The 16842-nt window shown below is 47.8% G+C and overlaps 1 long non-coding RNA gene across 1 annotated transcript in view; it reads right to left on the bottom strand.

Annotated features, from left to right (window-relative positions):
• Window positions 1-240: 240 nt before the first annotated feature.
• LOC146068069 (uncharacterized) overlaps window positions 241-16842 on the bottom strand; it is a 37824-nt gene continuing 21222 nt past the window's right edge. The window contains exons 3-4 of the long non-coding RNA XR_014472954.1: window positions 13602-13665; window positions 241-534 (exon numbers count right to left, since the gene is read on the bottom strand). This is a non-coding gene — a long non-coding RNA (uncharacterized LOC146068069). The remainder of the gene's footprint in view (window positions 535-13601; window positions 13666-16842) is intronic.

The raw sequence follows: 16842 nt of genomic DNA on the forward strand, positions 1-16842 counted from the left end.
TGCGGCAGATTTTCATCATAATAACGATGGAGAAATGATCTGCAGTGTATGGGAAAAGATCTACAATCTGATCTGCGAGCTCAATTAAAACATTCAGTGCAATTACAACTCACAAAAGAAATGTAGAAAATATGCAAACGCCCTATTAATAAAACGCAACGGGTGTGAATTAAATAAACAAAACGAGAACGCAGCCAATAGGGAAACAGACGTCCCTTAGCAGCATCCGACAATGGTAACAGAACAGATTGGAATGGATTTGGAACAACAGGAGCGCAATCAATCAGGAGTTTAATAAGTTTGTCATATTTTGGTTCCAGAAGAGAACGTGTGCCTAACACATGTATGAACCTTTCCCCAAAGCACGTCGCTCCCTCACTCGCAGTACTGCTGCTACATACCAGCAATGACACAACTCACAAGTAGCGGACGTACATTGGAATGCAAGCACACGTTTTCAAGGTAAAATGCTTCTGCGTCACTGATTGGTATTTCTTTCTGGAAGGATTGCTATAATGTGAAGAACGGTCTGATCTGCGTTACAATGATTAAAATTTTTTAAAAATAACACCGCAAAACAGCATCAATTGATCATAAAATCTATAGAAAGCATAATGTACCCTAATGGTGCCTACACACGTTGCAATCCCTGGGCATTTTCGAAGCGATCTCACCAGATTGATCCGCCATAGCGATAGCTCATCGCTATCACCCCGGCGATTAATATACAGCACGCTGGATAAATCTATTCAACCACCAGGGTCCCTGGGGTCTAACTCAAACTAAAAACATAAATTCCAAACGTAACTCACTTCATAGTTACCAGGATAGGAGAATTCAAATCAGCAAATCCTACACTAATTTATACTGTAAGTGACTCCAGGGGGAACTAATGCAAATGTAATATAATGCATAGGTACTTATATGTTAGTTGGGCACCCACTAAGCTATTTGCTTAGTGGGCTATTCTGCGTAGGAAAATCGCATCGCATGGGCCATTTTAAGGGCCGTGCGGTGCAATGCTCCTATGTAATTTATTCACTGCTCTCTTAGCCCCGGGGGATCACATCTACCGCAAAATCGCATGCAATTTTATAGGGTGTGCAATGCCATTAAATGAGCTACACAATAATATCATTGTATGATATACAATGATGTTTTAGGCACCCCACCACTATCCACGCCACCCCGAAGCGTGGCGAGCGGCGGCGGAACGCATCCTCCGACCTTTTCATACCCCCACTATCCACGTCGAGCCCGAATCGTGGCGAGTGGACGCGGAATATATGTAAAGTAATCCGCATGTGCTCGCCGCGCTTCGGGATCGGTGACTCGCTGTGCTCGACACACTATATAAAATCAACTCAACGCCGACGTGGCTAGTGGTGGTATGAAAAGGTTGGAGGACACGTACCGCTGCGCTCGCCACGCTTCGGGGTGGTGTGGATAGTGGGGGGGTGGGGTGCCTAAAACCTCATTGTATGTCATACAATGCTATTGTATAGCTAATGTAATGGCATCGTACACCCTATAAAATCGCATGCGATTTTACGGGAGGTGCGATGCGATCCCCCGGGGCTAAGAGAGCAGTGAATAAATTACATAGGAAAATCGCATTGCATCGCCCTTAAAATGGCCCATGCAATGCGATATTCCTAAGTTACCTTACGTATGCTAATTGGGCGCCCAACTAACATATAAGTACCAATGCATATAATGTTAGCGCTTATATAAATAACATTAATGCAGGTGACTCATCAGCAGCACTGACTGGCAGGAATAGGTTTTACTGCATTCACACACTTTGTGGTTATGGTAGGACAATCGCCCCATTGCTGTATATACAGTAGCAGGGTTATAGTGACACCTGGAGGCCAGAGGCGACACTACATTAATAGTGTTTAACCAGTAAATTGAAAAGGAAGATTTCTATTTAATCTTACACTACTGTTCGTTAAGAGTTAATGCACAGTATTTATAATAAGGGGATTTTTGTAAGAACTTACCATTCAAACCCCTTTCTCTGAGTCCAGTCCGGTGACACAGCTCACGATGGGATGTAGGAGGGTCCGCCAGGACCCAGGCACCTATGCTTCTAATTCTTTGGGAGCAGGCTCCTCCCTACTGCATCCCATAATGCCTCAGTTAAACTTCAACAGCACACTAGGATACACAACTCAGTACAATGCCTGAACATCATATATGCGACTTATAACACATAACATGGCAACCATGAACGGTACAAATTACTGAGCGTTAGGGAGGGATCGCTGTGTCACCGGACTGGACTCAGAGAAAGGGGTTTGAACGGTAAGTTCTTAAATCCCCTTTTCCTTTCGTCCAGTCCGGTGACACAGCTCACAATGGGACTTTCACGAGCAGTCCTTTGGGAGGGTACACTCAGACTGCCAGTTCTCATCACTGCCCGTCCAAATGAAGCGTCCTCCGAAACAAACTCATGAAACCTGTAGAATTTTGTAAAAGGTGTGAACAGAGGACCAGGTGGCTGCCCTGCACAGCTGCTCAGCTGTGGCCCCATGCCTCACCGCCCATGAAGAAGCAACTGACCTTGTAGTATGGGCGTTTATGCGAGATGGCACAGGCCTACCTGCCTTACAGTAGGCAAACGCAATAGTTGATCTCAACCAGCGGGCTATAGTCTGATTTGAAGCAGGCCACCCAATCTTATGTACATCGTACAAAACCAACAGCAAATCTGATTTGCGAACATCCTTTACTCTACTGATATAGATTCGCAATGCGCGAACCACATCCAACTTTTTCAAACTGTCCCTATTCCTCTTTCCCTCAGACGGAGGAAAAACTGGGAGCACAATGTCCTGATTCAAATGAAAAGAGGAAACCACTTTAGGTAAAAATGTTGGTACTATCCTGAGTACCGCCCTGTCATCGTGAAAAATCAAAAATGGTGACTTGCAAGACAAGGCACCTAATTCTGACACACGCCTAGCCGAAGCAATGGCCAATAAAAAAGTAAGCTTCCAGGTAAGGTACTTGAGATCAGCCGATCTCAGTGGCTCGAAAGGAGGTTTCTGCAGCATGGACAGAACAAGAGACAAGTCCCATGGTGCAACCGGCTGCCTGTAAGGAGGCTTAATCCTGGCCACACCCTGCAAAAACGTTTGTACCTCCGGCAGCAGAGCCACTCTCTTTTGAAAGAAAATGGAAAGTGCCGAAATTTGCACCTTCAGAGACTGCAAACTTAACCCCGACGATAGGCCATCCTGTAGGAACTCCAGTAGCCTCGCTACCTTAAACCTGGAGGTATGAACTCTCTGCCTTTCACACCATCTGATGTAGATCCTCCACACCCTGTGGTAATTGGCCGCAGACACCGGTTTTCTGGCCCTTAGCATGGTCTGTATGACCTCTTCTGAAAACCCCTTTTTTCTCTCAACAAGGAGGATTCATACGCCACGCCGTCAAATTTAGAAGAGCTAGGTCCTGGTGCAGAAACGGTCCTTGGCTTAGCAAGTCACCACGATTCCGTAGATAATCTCAGTATGTCTGAGTACCATGACCTCCTGGGCCAATCTGGTGCAACCAGAATGGCCGATACTCTCTGGTTCTTTATCCTCTTCAACACCCTCGAGATCACTGGGAACAGAGGGAAGATGTAGACCAGATTGAAAGACCAAGGAATTGTCATGGCATCCACCGCCCAAGCCAACGGATCCCTTGACCGGGAACAAAATCTCGGCACTTGACAATTGGTCCTGGACGCCATAAGATCTATGTCTGGCAGTCCCCATCTGTCTACCCCCTCCAGCAGGTCCGCCCTGCTGAGATAGTCCGCCTCCACAATCCGGATCCCCGGAGTGAAAACGTCTGACAGTGCTGGAAACTGAACCTCCGCCCAGGTGAAGATTCTCACAATCTCTGCCATCGCCATCTTGCTCCGAGTACCGCCCTGGTGATTTAAGTATGCCACCATAGTGGCATTGTCGGATTGTACTCGTACTGGCAAACCCCTCTTGCCCCCAGTAGCCTGCTTGATAATGGCTTCCAGCTCCGAGCCAAACAATAACTCCCCCTTAAAAGGCAAGTTTTCAAGGGACTTCTTAGACTCACTATCAGCTTCCCAAGCCTTGAGCCAAAGAGCCCTTCTAGCAGACACTGAGGTTACAAACACTCTGGACGCCATTTTAGCTCCTTCCTCACCAGCCTCACAAACATACTCTGTGGCAGATCTCAATTTCTCTGCCAGAATAAAAGCCTCTGAATTTTGGTGGAGCAGCCCAGCCAGCTCCTCCGCCCACTTAATCATGGCTTTTGTGACCCAAGCAGACGCGATAATGGGTCTCAAGGTATAACCCACGCCTTCAAAAATAGCCTTCAAGCAGCCTTCCACTTTTTTGTCCACAGGGTCCTTAAAGGCAGCACCCCACTGGACCGGCAAGGCAGTGGCTTTAGACAGTCTAGTCTAGCAACTGATGCATCCACTAATGGGGCTTTCTCCCACAATTTGGTATGTTCCTCTGGCAAAGGGTACATATTAGCGAGGGGGCGTGGTTTGGCTGAGCACAGAGTAGGCAGCAGTTTCTCTTCGCTCCTCCGTACATCCTGAAATTTATCCTGTTTTGCTGTCACCGAAGTCCTTGGCCTCAGCAACGGGTGTGAGACATCACTCCCATTATCCTATCACCCTGCTGAGCTGTTTTTGGGACTATTTGGCTGCTGGTTTGGGATTATATACAGCCGCGGCCTGCTTCTCTGCTAAGATCCGGATGACGTCAGTCTCCTACTACACTAACAGTATTCTGCCTGCCGCCTCATCGCTGGGTGCTTTGTCAGGCAGGGTGAGAAGTGGCGGTGGCTCTCCGTACCTTTGAGCGGTGGAAGCGGGAAGCTGCCTCCTCTGGGGCGCAATGCCGCGGTCCGCGCCATCTTGTGCTTGGGGCTGAGGCCTCCACGTTTGCCCTGCATCGTGTGTTTAAGATCTGCAGTGACGGTCTTCTATCCTCTGCTGGTCTCCTGCTGTGCCACAACATAGCCGTGACTAAAGCGGTGAGCATTACCTACATCCGCCATTTTTTCTGACTGGTCTCTTCACCATCATTTTGGTGGCTGGAGCTGGGAGCTTTTAGCTGGATTCTCCCACTACTTCAACGGCTGGCAGTCCTTTATTTGTACTTAGTGGCGTGCTAGCTGCACCTAATTTATTCTCTGCTACATATACTGCCTATAGCTGGTCTTTCTGTACCTCCTGTCTATGATTATGGAACCATCTGCAAATGCTATCCTGCGTGCGCTCCATGCCTCATCTGCCCGACTCCTGCAACTGGACAGAATTCGGAGTGATATTCTAACCTCTCCTATTCATCCCACTCCTATTCATCCTGGACACTGCGATGTTATTGATAATGGAGATATTTATGTGATGTATGCTATGAAGGCTCTGCCTGCACCTATTTCAGATTCTATCCTGGCTATATCTACACCTGTCGTTGTGCCCGAAATCAAGGACATTAGCTGTGATACTCTCATGCACACTGATTGTGCTGCTACTTCCCTACATCCTCCTTATTTGTCGCTGGTGACTGTGATGAAAGCCTGGACTGTATCCACATATAACTGTACACTGTCCTTTGTTTATCTGTTATTTTTTCCATATACCTGCTGGTGTACTTCTTAGGCTCGCCATGTTTTCTAAGGACACTAAGAGCTGGCCAGATTAATGTTTTTGGAAATATCCTGTAACTGTCATCTTAACCCTGCTTGTATAAGTTATATTCTGTGAGTTTACATGCATCTTTACTGCTGAGCGAGATACCTTACTTTGCTTCAGGAGATTGTTGGATTCAATATAGCTGTTCTTAGGTCCATGCGTCTATGGCCCTCACTATATCCTTCTTTTGGTATTCTCTGTTTAGTAATTTTTGTGATGGGGAAGGAAATATATATCCTGCCCTTCCTTAGGGTCATATCCTTATAGCCCTCGATATATATCCTGCTCTTAATTTACAATCTGGGGGGGGGGGGGGGGTTAGTTTATATGTGGGTGGGTATAGATTAGACTTAGGTTTAGTAGTATAGTTAGTAGGCTAGGGGGGGGGGGATTAGAATGGGTATAGAGGTAATAGTGTTACGCGTTTATAGGGCTCCAGGTACACCTAAGTTGGGGGTGGGTAGTACAGGGTGGGGGGTTATGTGGGAGGTTTGTTTTGGGTCCTTGCGAGGTTTTCTTTTGTTATCTTATTCTTTTTTTATTAGGATTATGGGTCTTTATCTACATTGTCGGTGATGTTTGTCGGATGTTTATTATATGATATACATTCATGGTGTCACACGCCGCCGTCCGGTATCTCCAGTACCCGGACGGTCGGCGGATGGAGAGCGGGGCTGTGAGGCTGGTGACGCTGCTCGGCAGCGTTCCAAGCCTCCCTCTCAGTCCGGGTGTCGGGGCGTTGCTAGGCAACTTCCCCGAACTTCCGCCCAGCAGCAGCACTCGCACGGCGCGCCTGACGTCATGCAGGCGGCGCCAATTTTGAATAAGAAGCCGACGTCTGCTGGGCACAGACGCCGGTTATAGCGTCTCCATACGCCTGCCCGGTCCCTGGCTCATCCCAGCGCTGCCCTATTTCCTGGATCCCTTCCAAGAGATCTCCTGTCTCCCTGCCTGTCTCAGCTGGATGTCAGCTTCTCAGCGGTTTCTCCAGTGACCTGTTCAGCTCCGCTGTAGGTCACCCGGGGTCAAGTAAGTGCTCCTTTGGAGCCTGGTTTATTTCTGTGGAGCCGCCGAGCTCCTTTTCTCTTATCAGGCTGTACCCATATTGGTTCCGCTCCCTTGCTGGGGCATTGGACCTGCTCCGCCGTGGGCCTAATTCAGAACATTATTCTTTCTGTCTTTTACCCTTGCTCTGGCCATCGCTTTCCTTTTCCTATCTGTCCTAGGCAGGGCCTTCCCTACCTATCCACTCCTGTTTGGTTTTGGGGATTCGCTATCTAGCATTGTATTGTATTCTTTTGGAGATTCCCCGTCAAGTTCTCCTTGTGTCTGCGACTGGGTCGTATTCCCGTTATTGGCCTGGTGCCGGCAGACAGGGGTTGTCTTTCAGTTAGGCCCGGTAGTTAGTATTTCCTTTTGAGTTACCCCTGACGATCACTTCTCCTTTGTCCATTCATAGACCTAGCTGCATCGGGGTTGGAGCGGGCTTAACTCGCTCCTTCGAACGCGGCGGCCACAGCTGAAGCCTAGTTCCCGCAGGGATTGGTCATCTGCTCGGGGTACTCAACAGAGTTAGTATAGGGTTCGCTGTGGCCGTCCTAACCGGCGGTCCCGGCTGCGGGCTCACGCCTGATCTCCCGTTCCCTGTTCCAGGTTACCAACACACTGTGCCTAGCGGCAAGCATAACACATGGTGCTTCATGTTGTGATATGTGATATATCCATGTAAATGTGCCTCCTCCTACTTCACTGTTTCCATGGACCTGGATGGCGCCTCCGGGTACTGGATGCATAGTGTGTTTATCTATATCCTGAAGGGTTGGCACTTACATATATGTCAAAAGTATACTTTGCTTATCTCTACCAATGTACATATAATATCCTGATTACTGCATATCTCCTGTACGCACCGTATCCTACTTAGCCGTCTGTAATATTAATATCAATGTTTGTCTTTTTCTTTTCTCTTCAAAAATTTAATAAAAAATACCCAATTTAAAAAAAAAAAAAGGTTACATATTAGCATACCTTTTTGCCATCAACAATCTCTTATCAGGAGTCTTTCCTGCCTCATTTAAAAGAGATGACATTCCCTCATCAGAGGGAAAACACACAGGGTCCCTGCGACTCTTTTTAAACACACAAGAGACAGGAGTCTTTTCCTCCTCTGCAAGATTCAAAGTCTGCTTAACAGCCACAATCAAATCCTCAATGCCTGAAGTTAAAGCCTCAGTTTCATCACTCATGTCCCAACTCCAGTTCTCCTCACACCCACCATCATCATCATCCAAATCCTGTATAATTGGTGGTGTAGACACAGGGTGCCTAAGCACACTCTTATCAGAGGATTTTGTAAACTGCTCCATCAGGGCAGTCATCTTATGATCTCCCTGGGCAGTATCCTGCATAGCCTGCAGCAAAATGGGGTCCCCCTGAGCCGGGGTAAGTGACGCCCCAGACACCTGAGACGAAGTAAAGTGGCCAGGAGACCCTATCAAGGAATCCTTCTGCCTATTCAAAGCCTCAGTAAGAGCATTCATAGACCTGCCCAGCGCCAAAGCCCAAGCAGGTTCAGCTATCTCCGCTCTGGGAGTGCGTGACCCACAGGGAACAGCCTCACAGGACGGGCATAAATCCCCCTGATCCTCATGTTCACATGTAAATTTAGCATCACACTTTTTACAGTAAATAAACATGTCCAACGCTCCCTCCTCCACAGCACAATGCAAATGAACAGGCACCGCACAGAGCAATGTATCAGTGTACTTATCTGAGCTGTAATCCTGTCAACGCTTCTGTGAAGAGACTGCAGACTGTGTAAAAATCACCCTGTCAGCTCCGTAGCACGGTGAAAAAGGCGCCAAACACAGGGCAGGAAGAGACCAAGTCTCTGCATCAGCGGGGAGACCAAACCATATGGTGCTTTCTCCCCCTTCAGCCGCTCCCGCAGATGTCTCTCTCACCTCCTTGTACCTCCCTCCATGGGACCACAATGGAGTTGTCCAGCAGCGCCGGACTCCTGTAAGGGACTTCACTTCCCTGGCGGGATTTCTGTCCCTAAACCCTTCAAGATGGTGGGCGCCATCGCGGGGGGTCCGTCCCCCAAGATCCCCTTCTGCAAGGAGCCGGTTAGGACACCCCTGGGGCGCAGGAAAGTCTCTATCCTAGAGAGACTAAGCACTGTGCAGAGGGAATAAAAAGGTGTCCCTCTGCACACAGAGAGCTGACAGGACGCGCTTCTGTCAGCCTCTGCTGCGCCTCAGTGTGTATGCACTTCTGTGAGAAGCGACACACTGGCAAACCTGCTCTAGCTAGTGCATTAATAAAATAACAAAAAACCTAACTATTCTGAAAAAAATCCAAAGAAAAAAGCGCAGCTGCAAAGCATAGCACCCACTCCTGTGGGCACCTAAAACTAACTGGGGCATTATGGGATGCAGTAGGGAGGAGCCTGCTCCCAAAGAATCAGAAGCATAGGTGCCTGGCTCCTGGCGGACCCTCCTACATCCTCCCATCGTGAGCTGTGTCACCGGACTGTTTCACCGTTACAGGTCCAGAGTCTGCATTTACGCTCATAGCTTACATTTTAATGAAAATTTAAAAGCGAGGTGTGGATTTTAAATCAGAGCCGGCTCTAGCCTAGTCTGCACAGACCTGGGGAAGGGGAGAGGGTGAAAAAATATGGTTTGTCACGAGGGTGACATAGGCAGAACAAAAAGGGTTTTTGGGGCACACTTTTTAAAATGATAATGAATGGAAAGTATTTAAAATTTAACTTTTAATGAAAAACTACTACTAAAATATCAGTACGTATGAAATAACATTTCAAATATGAACTCTAAACATGATGCATAACAAGAATAAAGATCACAATTTGAACATTTGGTGGCGAATAATGTTTAAGTACACTGGCGTGAGAAAATACTGGGGAATCCTGTAATGGATTCTATGTACCAGGCAAAATGGCCGCTCACAAACAATATGTTGCATTGGGGTGTACTTGACGCATAACACTATCCCCCTTCGGAAGGATCAATGTGGATAAATAAGGCGGAATGACTTGACTGGGTTCTTAATAGAAGGAGAGAGAACAGAGTGTTAAAGGGTAGATAGCTCCCTTGGCCAAGTGTTTTTCTGCAATCCGGTGTATTACAGTTCCGGGTATCCCCGTCGGTCACCCCTACGGGTACTGGCCCGTCCAAACACTGCTTAGCTTCTGAGTTCGGTATAAGAATCAGGTGTGCCAGTGAAGTACAGTATGACCGTAACCACACCATAGGATGAGAGTATAACCTGGTTGTCAGGAGGCTTATATGTGCTTCTGCTTTTTGCTGAAAAGTAACACCATGTCCTTTGTTGCCGATGGCCTTGCAAAGAGACTAGGTGTACCCCAGCAAATGAGAGGGCAGCGTAGAAGGTATAGGGTAAAGTGTGGGTACCGTGAAACCCCTCTTCTGCTACTCACCATCTATCATTTAGACATTGAATGGTGATTGAGAGTGATAGTGGTGTCACGGGAAACCCAGCGGAGTGAAAAGAAGATGGTGAAGGAATGTACCCAAGTCTCCAAGTAGGAGTAGTGAAATTGGTCTTCGTATTGTAGTCACTAAAGACCAAATTACACCCCAGGGAAGAATCTTTGAATACACATGCAGATGGATATACTGTCACCAATATGAAAAAAGAATATTTATTGGTACAGTATATAAATAGTCACAAGATTAATCCGAAGACAATATATGTGCGGTATAATACCATCTGAGTTAATACTGACACTATCAGTGTTGACACGATTGTTGACACTTAGCTCAGACTTCTCAACTTCAACACTCAAAATATGAGTGGGTGTAGTTACCTATACAAATGATGAAATTAGTGTCTAAATGTTCACAAGGTTATTGAAGCAAAATACATGCGGGATATAGCAACCCTGGATACTGTAATAGTACCGGATCAGTGTTGATACAGTTGTCGACACCCAAGAAACATTGATTGTACAGGTATATTAGCTGACCTCAGTTGATATAACAAGACCTGAGTTTTGAGCTGCCAATGTATTAGTGTTGACACGGTTGTCGACACTCAGGGAACATGCACGTTATCAAATTAAACAACCAGGATGTAAATGAGTGTTGTCACCTGTCCGATGGATTGGATTGCAGTGTCTGTATGATCACACGGTTAATAAGACAAAAAACATGTGGGGTATGGCAGACCCTAGGTGTTTTACTGGTACCGGATCAATGTTGACACGGTTTGTCTACACACAAAAAACATTGGTTATGCAGGTGTGTTAGCTGGCCTCTGCTAATCCTCAGATACTGGGGGTATTATAATGTTTGCAGAGTCAGTCAGGTGGTTCCAATAACGGTCAAGCTGTTTGACAGTGGTAATTAGCAGAGTATGAACAGACTGTTTCCCTTTAAGTCAAATCTGCTGGGTAGGTCTGGTCTTAAAGCAAAATAGGGGCAGAGTAACTCTGTCTCAGAAAAAAATCATACAGTGTAGTCAAAAACAGCAGAAACCCGTCTTTTAGTATGCGGGTCAGACTGTTTGCACATTGATTGTCAAGTCAGATTTTGTTAAAGATGCAGGTAGGACTGTAAATAGCAGACAGCAGCTGGTGGCAACGGGGAGAGTGTCACTCTGGCCGGTCTCCGCTCGGTGAGGTGTCTGAGCTGACAGTGACACGTGAGTCACGGCAGCTGTACACTCTCACTTGGATGGCGAGAGAACCGGGGTGAGACAATCTCAACCCTATGCTTGTGCCGCCAATACCTGATTTCCCGTGGGGGAGACAGAAGAACCGAAGTTTGCTCCCGTTAGCTGTCTGTCTCGTCCTGCAGTCAATAGATTAACCCCATAGGGGACGTTGCATGTTTGATGTACACCAGTATATATATATATATATCCATAGATGCCTTCACAGAAGGCAAGATAGACTTTTATGAAAAGCAATGTTATTTGTACACCACAATTCCCCCTGAAGGGATTGGACTGTGCCACCCGGAGAGTGCAAGAATATAAGGCCAAATCAATTGACCTTTCCAGAGAGCCTCGAGGACTGATCTGAACATAACCCTGCTTAATAAAGTTTCCCTGCACGCGCTGGGAGCGGGAAGGCAGAGGATCGCGTGCCAGATAACTATAAATAGGAGTGAGTTACCTGAGGAGAATAAGGGAACACTGCAGAGCTACGCAGCCGGATAAGCGATAGAGAGCTGTACTGGGAATGGCTGAGAGACTGACCAGCGTGTCCGGGACCTTCAGGGAGTGATCGGCGGCAGCAGGAGAGACCTCCGGCGGAGTTGAACTGAAGAAGCCGTCAGAGAGTTCCGGAGTCAGCCGCGTCATCGCCGGGCGGCATCTGAGGAGATCCCCGCTGCGAGATCCGGTCCGGCGCGTCATCGAGGAGGCGGAGGAGAGGTGAGAGATAGGACGGCCCTGTCAGAAGGAGGGAGCCGCGTCATCCGAGGGGAGGACGGAGGAGGCCGCATCATCCAGAAGGCGGCACAGAGGCGGAGACCAGGCGGACAGTGGCCCTTATTCTAATCGGATCGGTACGGCCCGCGTGCGGCCGTACCGCCGATGTTTTTACTCTGCACATGCGCAGAGGTGAATCTGCGCATGTGCAGCCCCCTTCGCCGCAGACGTATTTCGTCCGCCGCAAAGGGGGCGTATAGGGGCGTGAGAGGCATCATGCCCTCATTTCCCTATGTGTACGCCCCGCGTTTCATGGGCGTTCCCATGCAAACGCGGGGCGTATGCATGGTAATGAGGCCATGACGCAACTCATGGGGGCGGAAAGCTGACGTCGCCGGATGTCAGCTTTCAGCCCCCATACAAGCTACCACACGGACGATTGTCCGTGTGGTCTCAGCTTGCGGGAGCTGCCGCGGCGTGCGGACCTGCCTTCGATGGTCGACGACCATCGAATGCAGGGGGCAGCTCCCACCATGGTGGAGGCGTAGCCTCCACCATTTTTATGCGGATCGCCAGCCGTCCGTGTACGGACGGCCGTGGCGATCCGTAGGGTGGGCGGGGATTGGTTTGTGCGGCCGGAGCCCCGTGTGCGGCTCTGGCCGCACCAACCAGAATAAGGGCCTCTGTGAAGACGCTGACCAGCCTCAGCAGGAGAAGATGGGGTGTGGTGAGTGTTACCCAGCCCCACCATATTGAAGCCAGGTCCGCCCCTAACTGCCCATAATAAAGTCAAGGGAGGACTATGAGAACTGAGTGACAGGCAATGTAGAAAATGCTCAGTACAGGAGAAAAGGAGCAGTGTAATAGCTCAGCACTATAGAGGGAGTTATCCACTATAACACCAGCAGTCTGAGTGAGACAAATAAGCGCAGTGTATCCCTTATCAGCCAGAGTTAACCCTTAGGAAACCAGCTGACAGGAATAGAGTGAAGAAGCATTGCTGCATTCAGACACTTCTTACCTTTCTGCCTCTATATATCAATTTTAAGACAGTACAGCTGAGAGCAAGTACTTAGTATGCGGTACAGTGTTGCAGACATTACAGTTCAGTAGCTAAAGAACTGTCAGCATTAGACCTTTCAGTGGAGGTTACCTCAGGAACGCAGTAGTTATAGCATATAAGTATTCGACTGCATAAAAGAGACTAATTGTTACACATTCAGGCAGCACAGCGCATCTTAAAGGGATACTTCTTTATGCCTATTCGTTTCACACCGTGCAGCAAATTAGGTTGTGGAATGTATAGCCGTGCAACCCTGTCATAGTAGCTATTAAATATTCAGCAGAGCAGCAGACTTTATGTAAGAAGAATTACCTCATTGGATACAATTGTTAAATCTTTCCAAGCTACTTTGTCATTACCAACTACACTGTGGGATTACAAATATTTGGTTATCACCTGGCATTTAAAAGGATTCAAAGAACTTACTTCAAGCACGTCGTGGAGACTTGTAACTTCTAAAGCCCCTATGTACTTGAATGACTGTGGAGTTCTAAAATAAAAGAAAAAAAAAAAACGTTAATCCTTCCAGCATTATAGATAGAGACTAGTGCACTTATATAGTATTCATATTATTGCGCAATAATAACTTGAAAGTATTGCAGGAGTTGTCATTGTAAACTGCGATGTAATTATTTTGTGAAAGTTAATAACCACTTTATTGGTTTTAGAAACAGCAGGTAGGGTTGCCTAATGATTTGTTTTAGGGCCCTGCAGGAGTGAAACAATTGAATTAGAGTCACCGGCTGTTGTTCCAGATCAATAAAATCTGAGTTGCAGTTGTTCTTGTGATTTATGAATTTGATATTTGTTTGTGAATAGCTATATTTGCTCTTTCTGTAATAAATTGTTTAAATCTTATAACTGATTGGAAGTTCCCGTGTCCTCTTCAATCCGAACCTGTAAAGAAAAGGATACTTACCTGCAAGGAAGAAAGAAAGGTATCAAAGCGTTAAAACGAGTTCAGAATATTACAAGTTCAGTTTTGGCGTCTACGGACAGGATAGAAAAATGGCTGAGTCAGAACCCCAAACCCCCAAATCAGCGAAAAGAAGAGTCCTCCCATCCCCGAGCGACATTGGAATAAGAAGAAGAGGAGAAATGACAGAGAACTCGACCATTACCATGCCTTATTACTTCGGGGCCCCATGGTTGCCCGTATACTCGGGAAATAAACGCACGGCGGGGACAACCACATTCCGAGACTTCAAAGACAGGATGAAGTCCATGTTTGATTTGGGTCATGTAAGCAATGAACAGCAAGTACAAATGCTGCTAGGACAGTTGAAAGGACCGGCAAGGAGAGAGGTGAAGGCGTGGATGGGAGAAAGGAAGGTCACGGTACAAGACATTTTCAAAAAATTGGCCAGTGTATTTGATGCACGCACCCCTGCAGATTTAAAGGGACATCTATACGCGAGGAAACAAAAACCACAGGAATCATTGAGGGACTTCGCCCTGGCGTTGCAGGAAGCCTCCCATGCGATTCAGCCGATTGAGCCAGGAGACAAGGATCAGGAGAATGAAACCCTGATTAACCTTTTCGTGGAGGGAGCTCGAGAAAAAACAATACGAGCACAACTCAGAATGTGGAGGAAACAAAATCCGGGTGGCACTTTCTCAAAATTTAAAGAGGCAATCTTCCAAATATTAGGGCTGAATCAGTGTGACGATGAGGAAAGCCAGGCGACAACAGATACGGAAGATGAAGAGGATGAGGTGAATGAAGAACCTGCACCTAAGATTTCCACCCGCGGGGGGAAAAGAGCTGTCACCCAGCAAGTACAGTCAGGACAAGAGATGTCCGGGCCTCTGGCAGAGAAGCTGGAAATGATTACCAAAAGTTTGGCAGAGATGGGGAGAGAATTGAAGGACCTCCGACAAGAACAGTTGTTACTCAAAAGTAAGGGAAACAACGCCGGAGCTTCGGGCAGAGGCCAAGCACCCTGGACGACCACGGCCGGGAGAGGGAGACGGGCCACTGACCGATTCGACGCCCATGGGACTGTTCGAATTTACCCGGATGCCCTTCGGACTATGTAACGCCCCGGCGACATTTCAGAGACTGATGGAGCACTGCTTGGGCCACAGAAACTTTGAGATGATCCTTCTGTACTTAGACGATATTATCATCTTTTCCGGCACCTACGAGAAGCACTTGGAACATCTCGGGGAAGTGTTTGCCCAGTTGATTAAGAGTGGCCTGAAACTAAATCCCGCCAAATGCCACTTGATGAAACCTGAAGTGCAGTACTTAGGACATATCGTCAGCGCCAAGGGGGTTCACCCCGACCCAGAGAAGATAAGAGCAGTCACAGAATGGCCCACGCCAAAGACCGTCAGAGACGTCAGGAGCTTTTTTGGCTTTGTAGGCTACTACAGAAGGTTCATCCGCCACTTTGCCAAGATTGCCGCCCCTTTACATGTGTTGCTCCGAGGCTGGTCCGGTGCAGAGAGAAGAGGAAACGCGCCAGTCGAGTGGTCCGAATCACCCCAGCAGGCATTTGAAGAGTTAAAAACAGCTCTAGTTAGTGCCCCTCTCCTGGCGTATCCCGATTATGAACAGCCGTTCCGTGTGTACACAGATGCTAGTAACGCCGGGTTAGGTGCCGTGCTCGCCCAAGTGCAGAATGGACAGGAAAAGGTCATAGCTTACGCTAGCAGGGGCCTGAAAAAAACCGAGAGAAATCCTGAAAACTATAGCGCGTTCAAACTCGAACTGTTGGCATTGATTTGGGCGGTCACGGAGAAATTCCGGAGTTACTTGACGGCCGCCTCTTTTACCATTGTGACCGATAACAACCTGCTAGCACATCTAGAGACCGCACACTTGGGAGCTTTGGAACAGCGTTGGATGGCTCGACTGGCGAATTTTCGGTACACCATCACCTATCGCAGCGGGAAACTGAACACCAATGCGGATGCATTATCCCGTCTGCCTAATACGACAATCCCGGAAGCCGAGGACAAGGAAGAGAGAATTGAGATACCCACATTCGCCCCTATGCCTGCGAGCAGTCGTAGGAAGGCAGGACATTCCAGTCTGGTCACAGTAGCCAGCACCGAGATGGTGGAATCAGGCCCTGTCTTCGATTGGAAAAGGGTGCAAATGGAAGACCCAATCATACGAGAACTGATTGAAATTCTTAAAGCGGGACGAAAATTGTCCAAAGAGCAACGTGCACACACACCGCCTGAACTACTCAAACTCCTACGGCAGCGAGATAGATTGCAACTGAACAAGGATTTACTGGTCCGAACCCGATGTGACCCCGGTACGCATGAAAAGGTCACGCAAATTGTAATACCCCGACATCAAAGTCAGTCCATCTTGCAAGCATACCATAACCAGTCGGGGCATTTCGGAACCTGTAAAACCGAGGCAACTTTACGAAGCCGGTTCTTTTGGGTTGGCATGAAGGAGGACATTGACAAATGGTGCCGAGACTGTGCAGCCTGCACTTTGAAAAGGCGCCCGGATCCAGGACAAAGGGATCCGCTATGTCCAATCGAGACACAACGACCACTAGAATTGGTGGCCCTAGACCATGTCAAGTTGGAAGCTAGCACCAGCGGAATCGAATACGCATTGACCATAACGGACCACTTCACCAAATTCCTAGTGGTGGTCCCGGTTCGAGACGCTACTGCCAAGACAACAGCTCAAGTA

This window comes from Crinia signifera, chromosome 1 (assembly GCF_055691185.1).
Source record: "Crinia signifera chromosome 1, ASM5569118v1, whole genome shotgun sequence".
NCBI classification, from domain to species: Eukaryota; Metazoa; Chordata; class Amphibia; order Anura; family Myobatrachidae; genus Crinia; species Crinia signifera.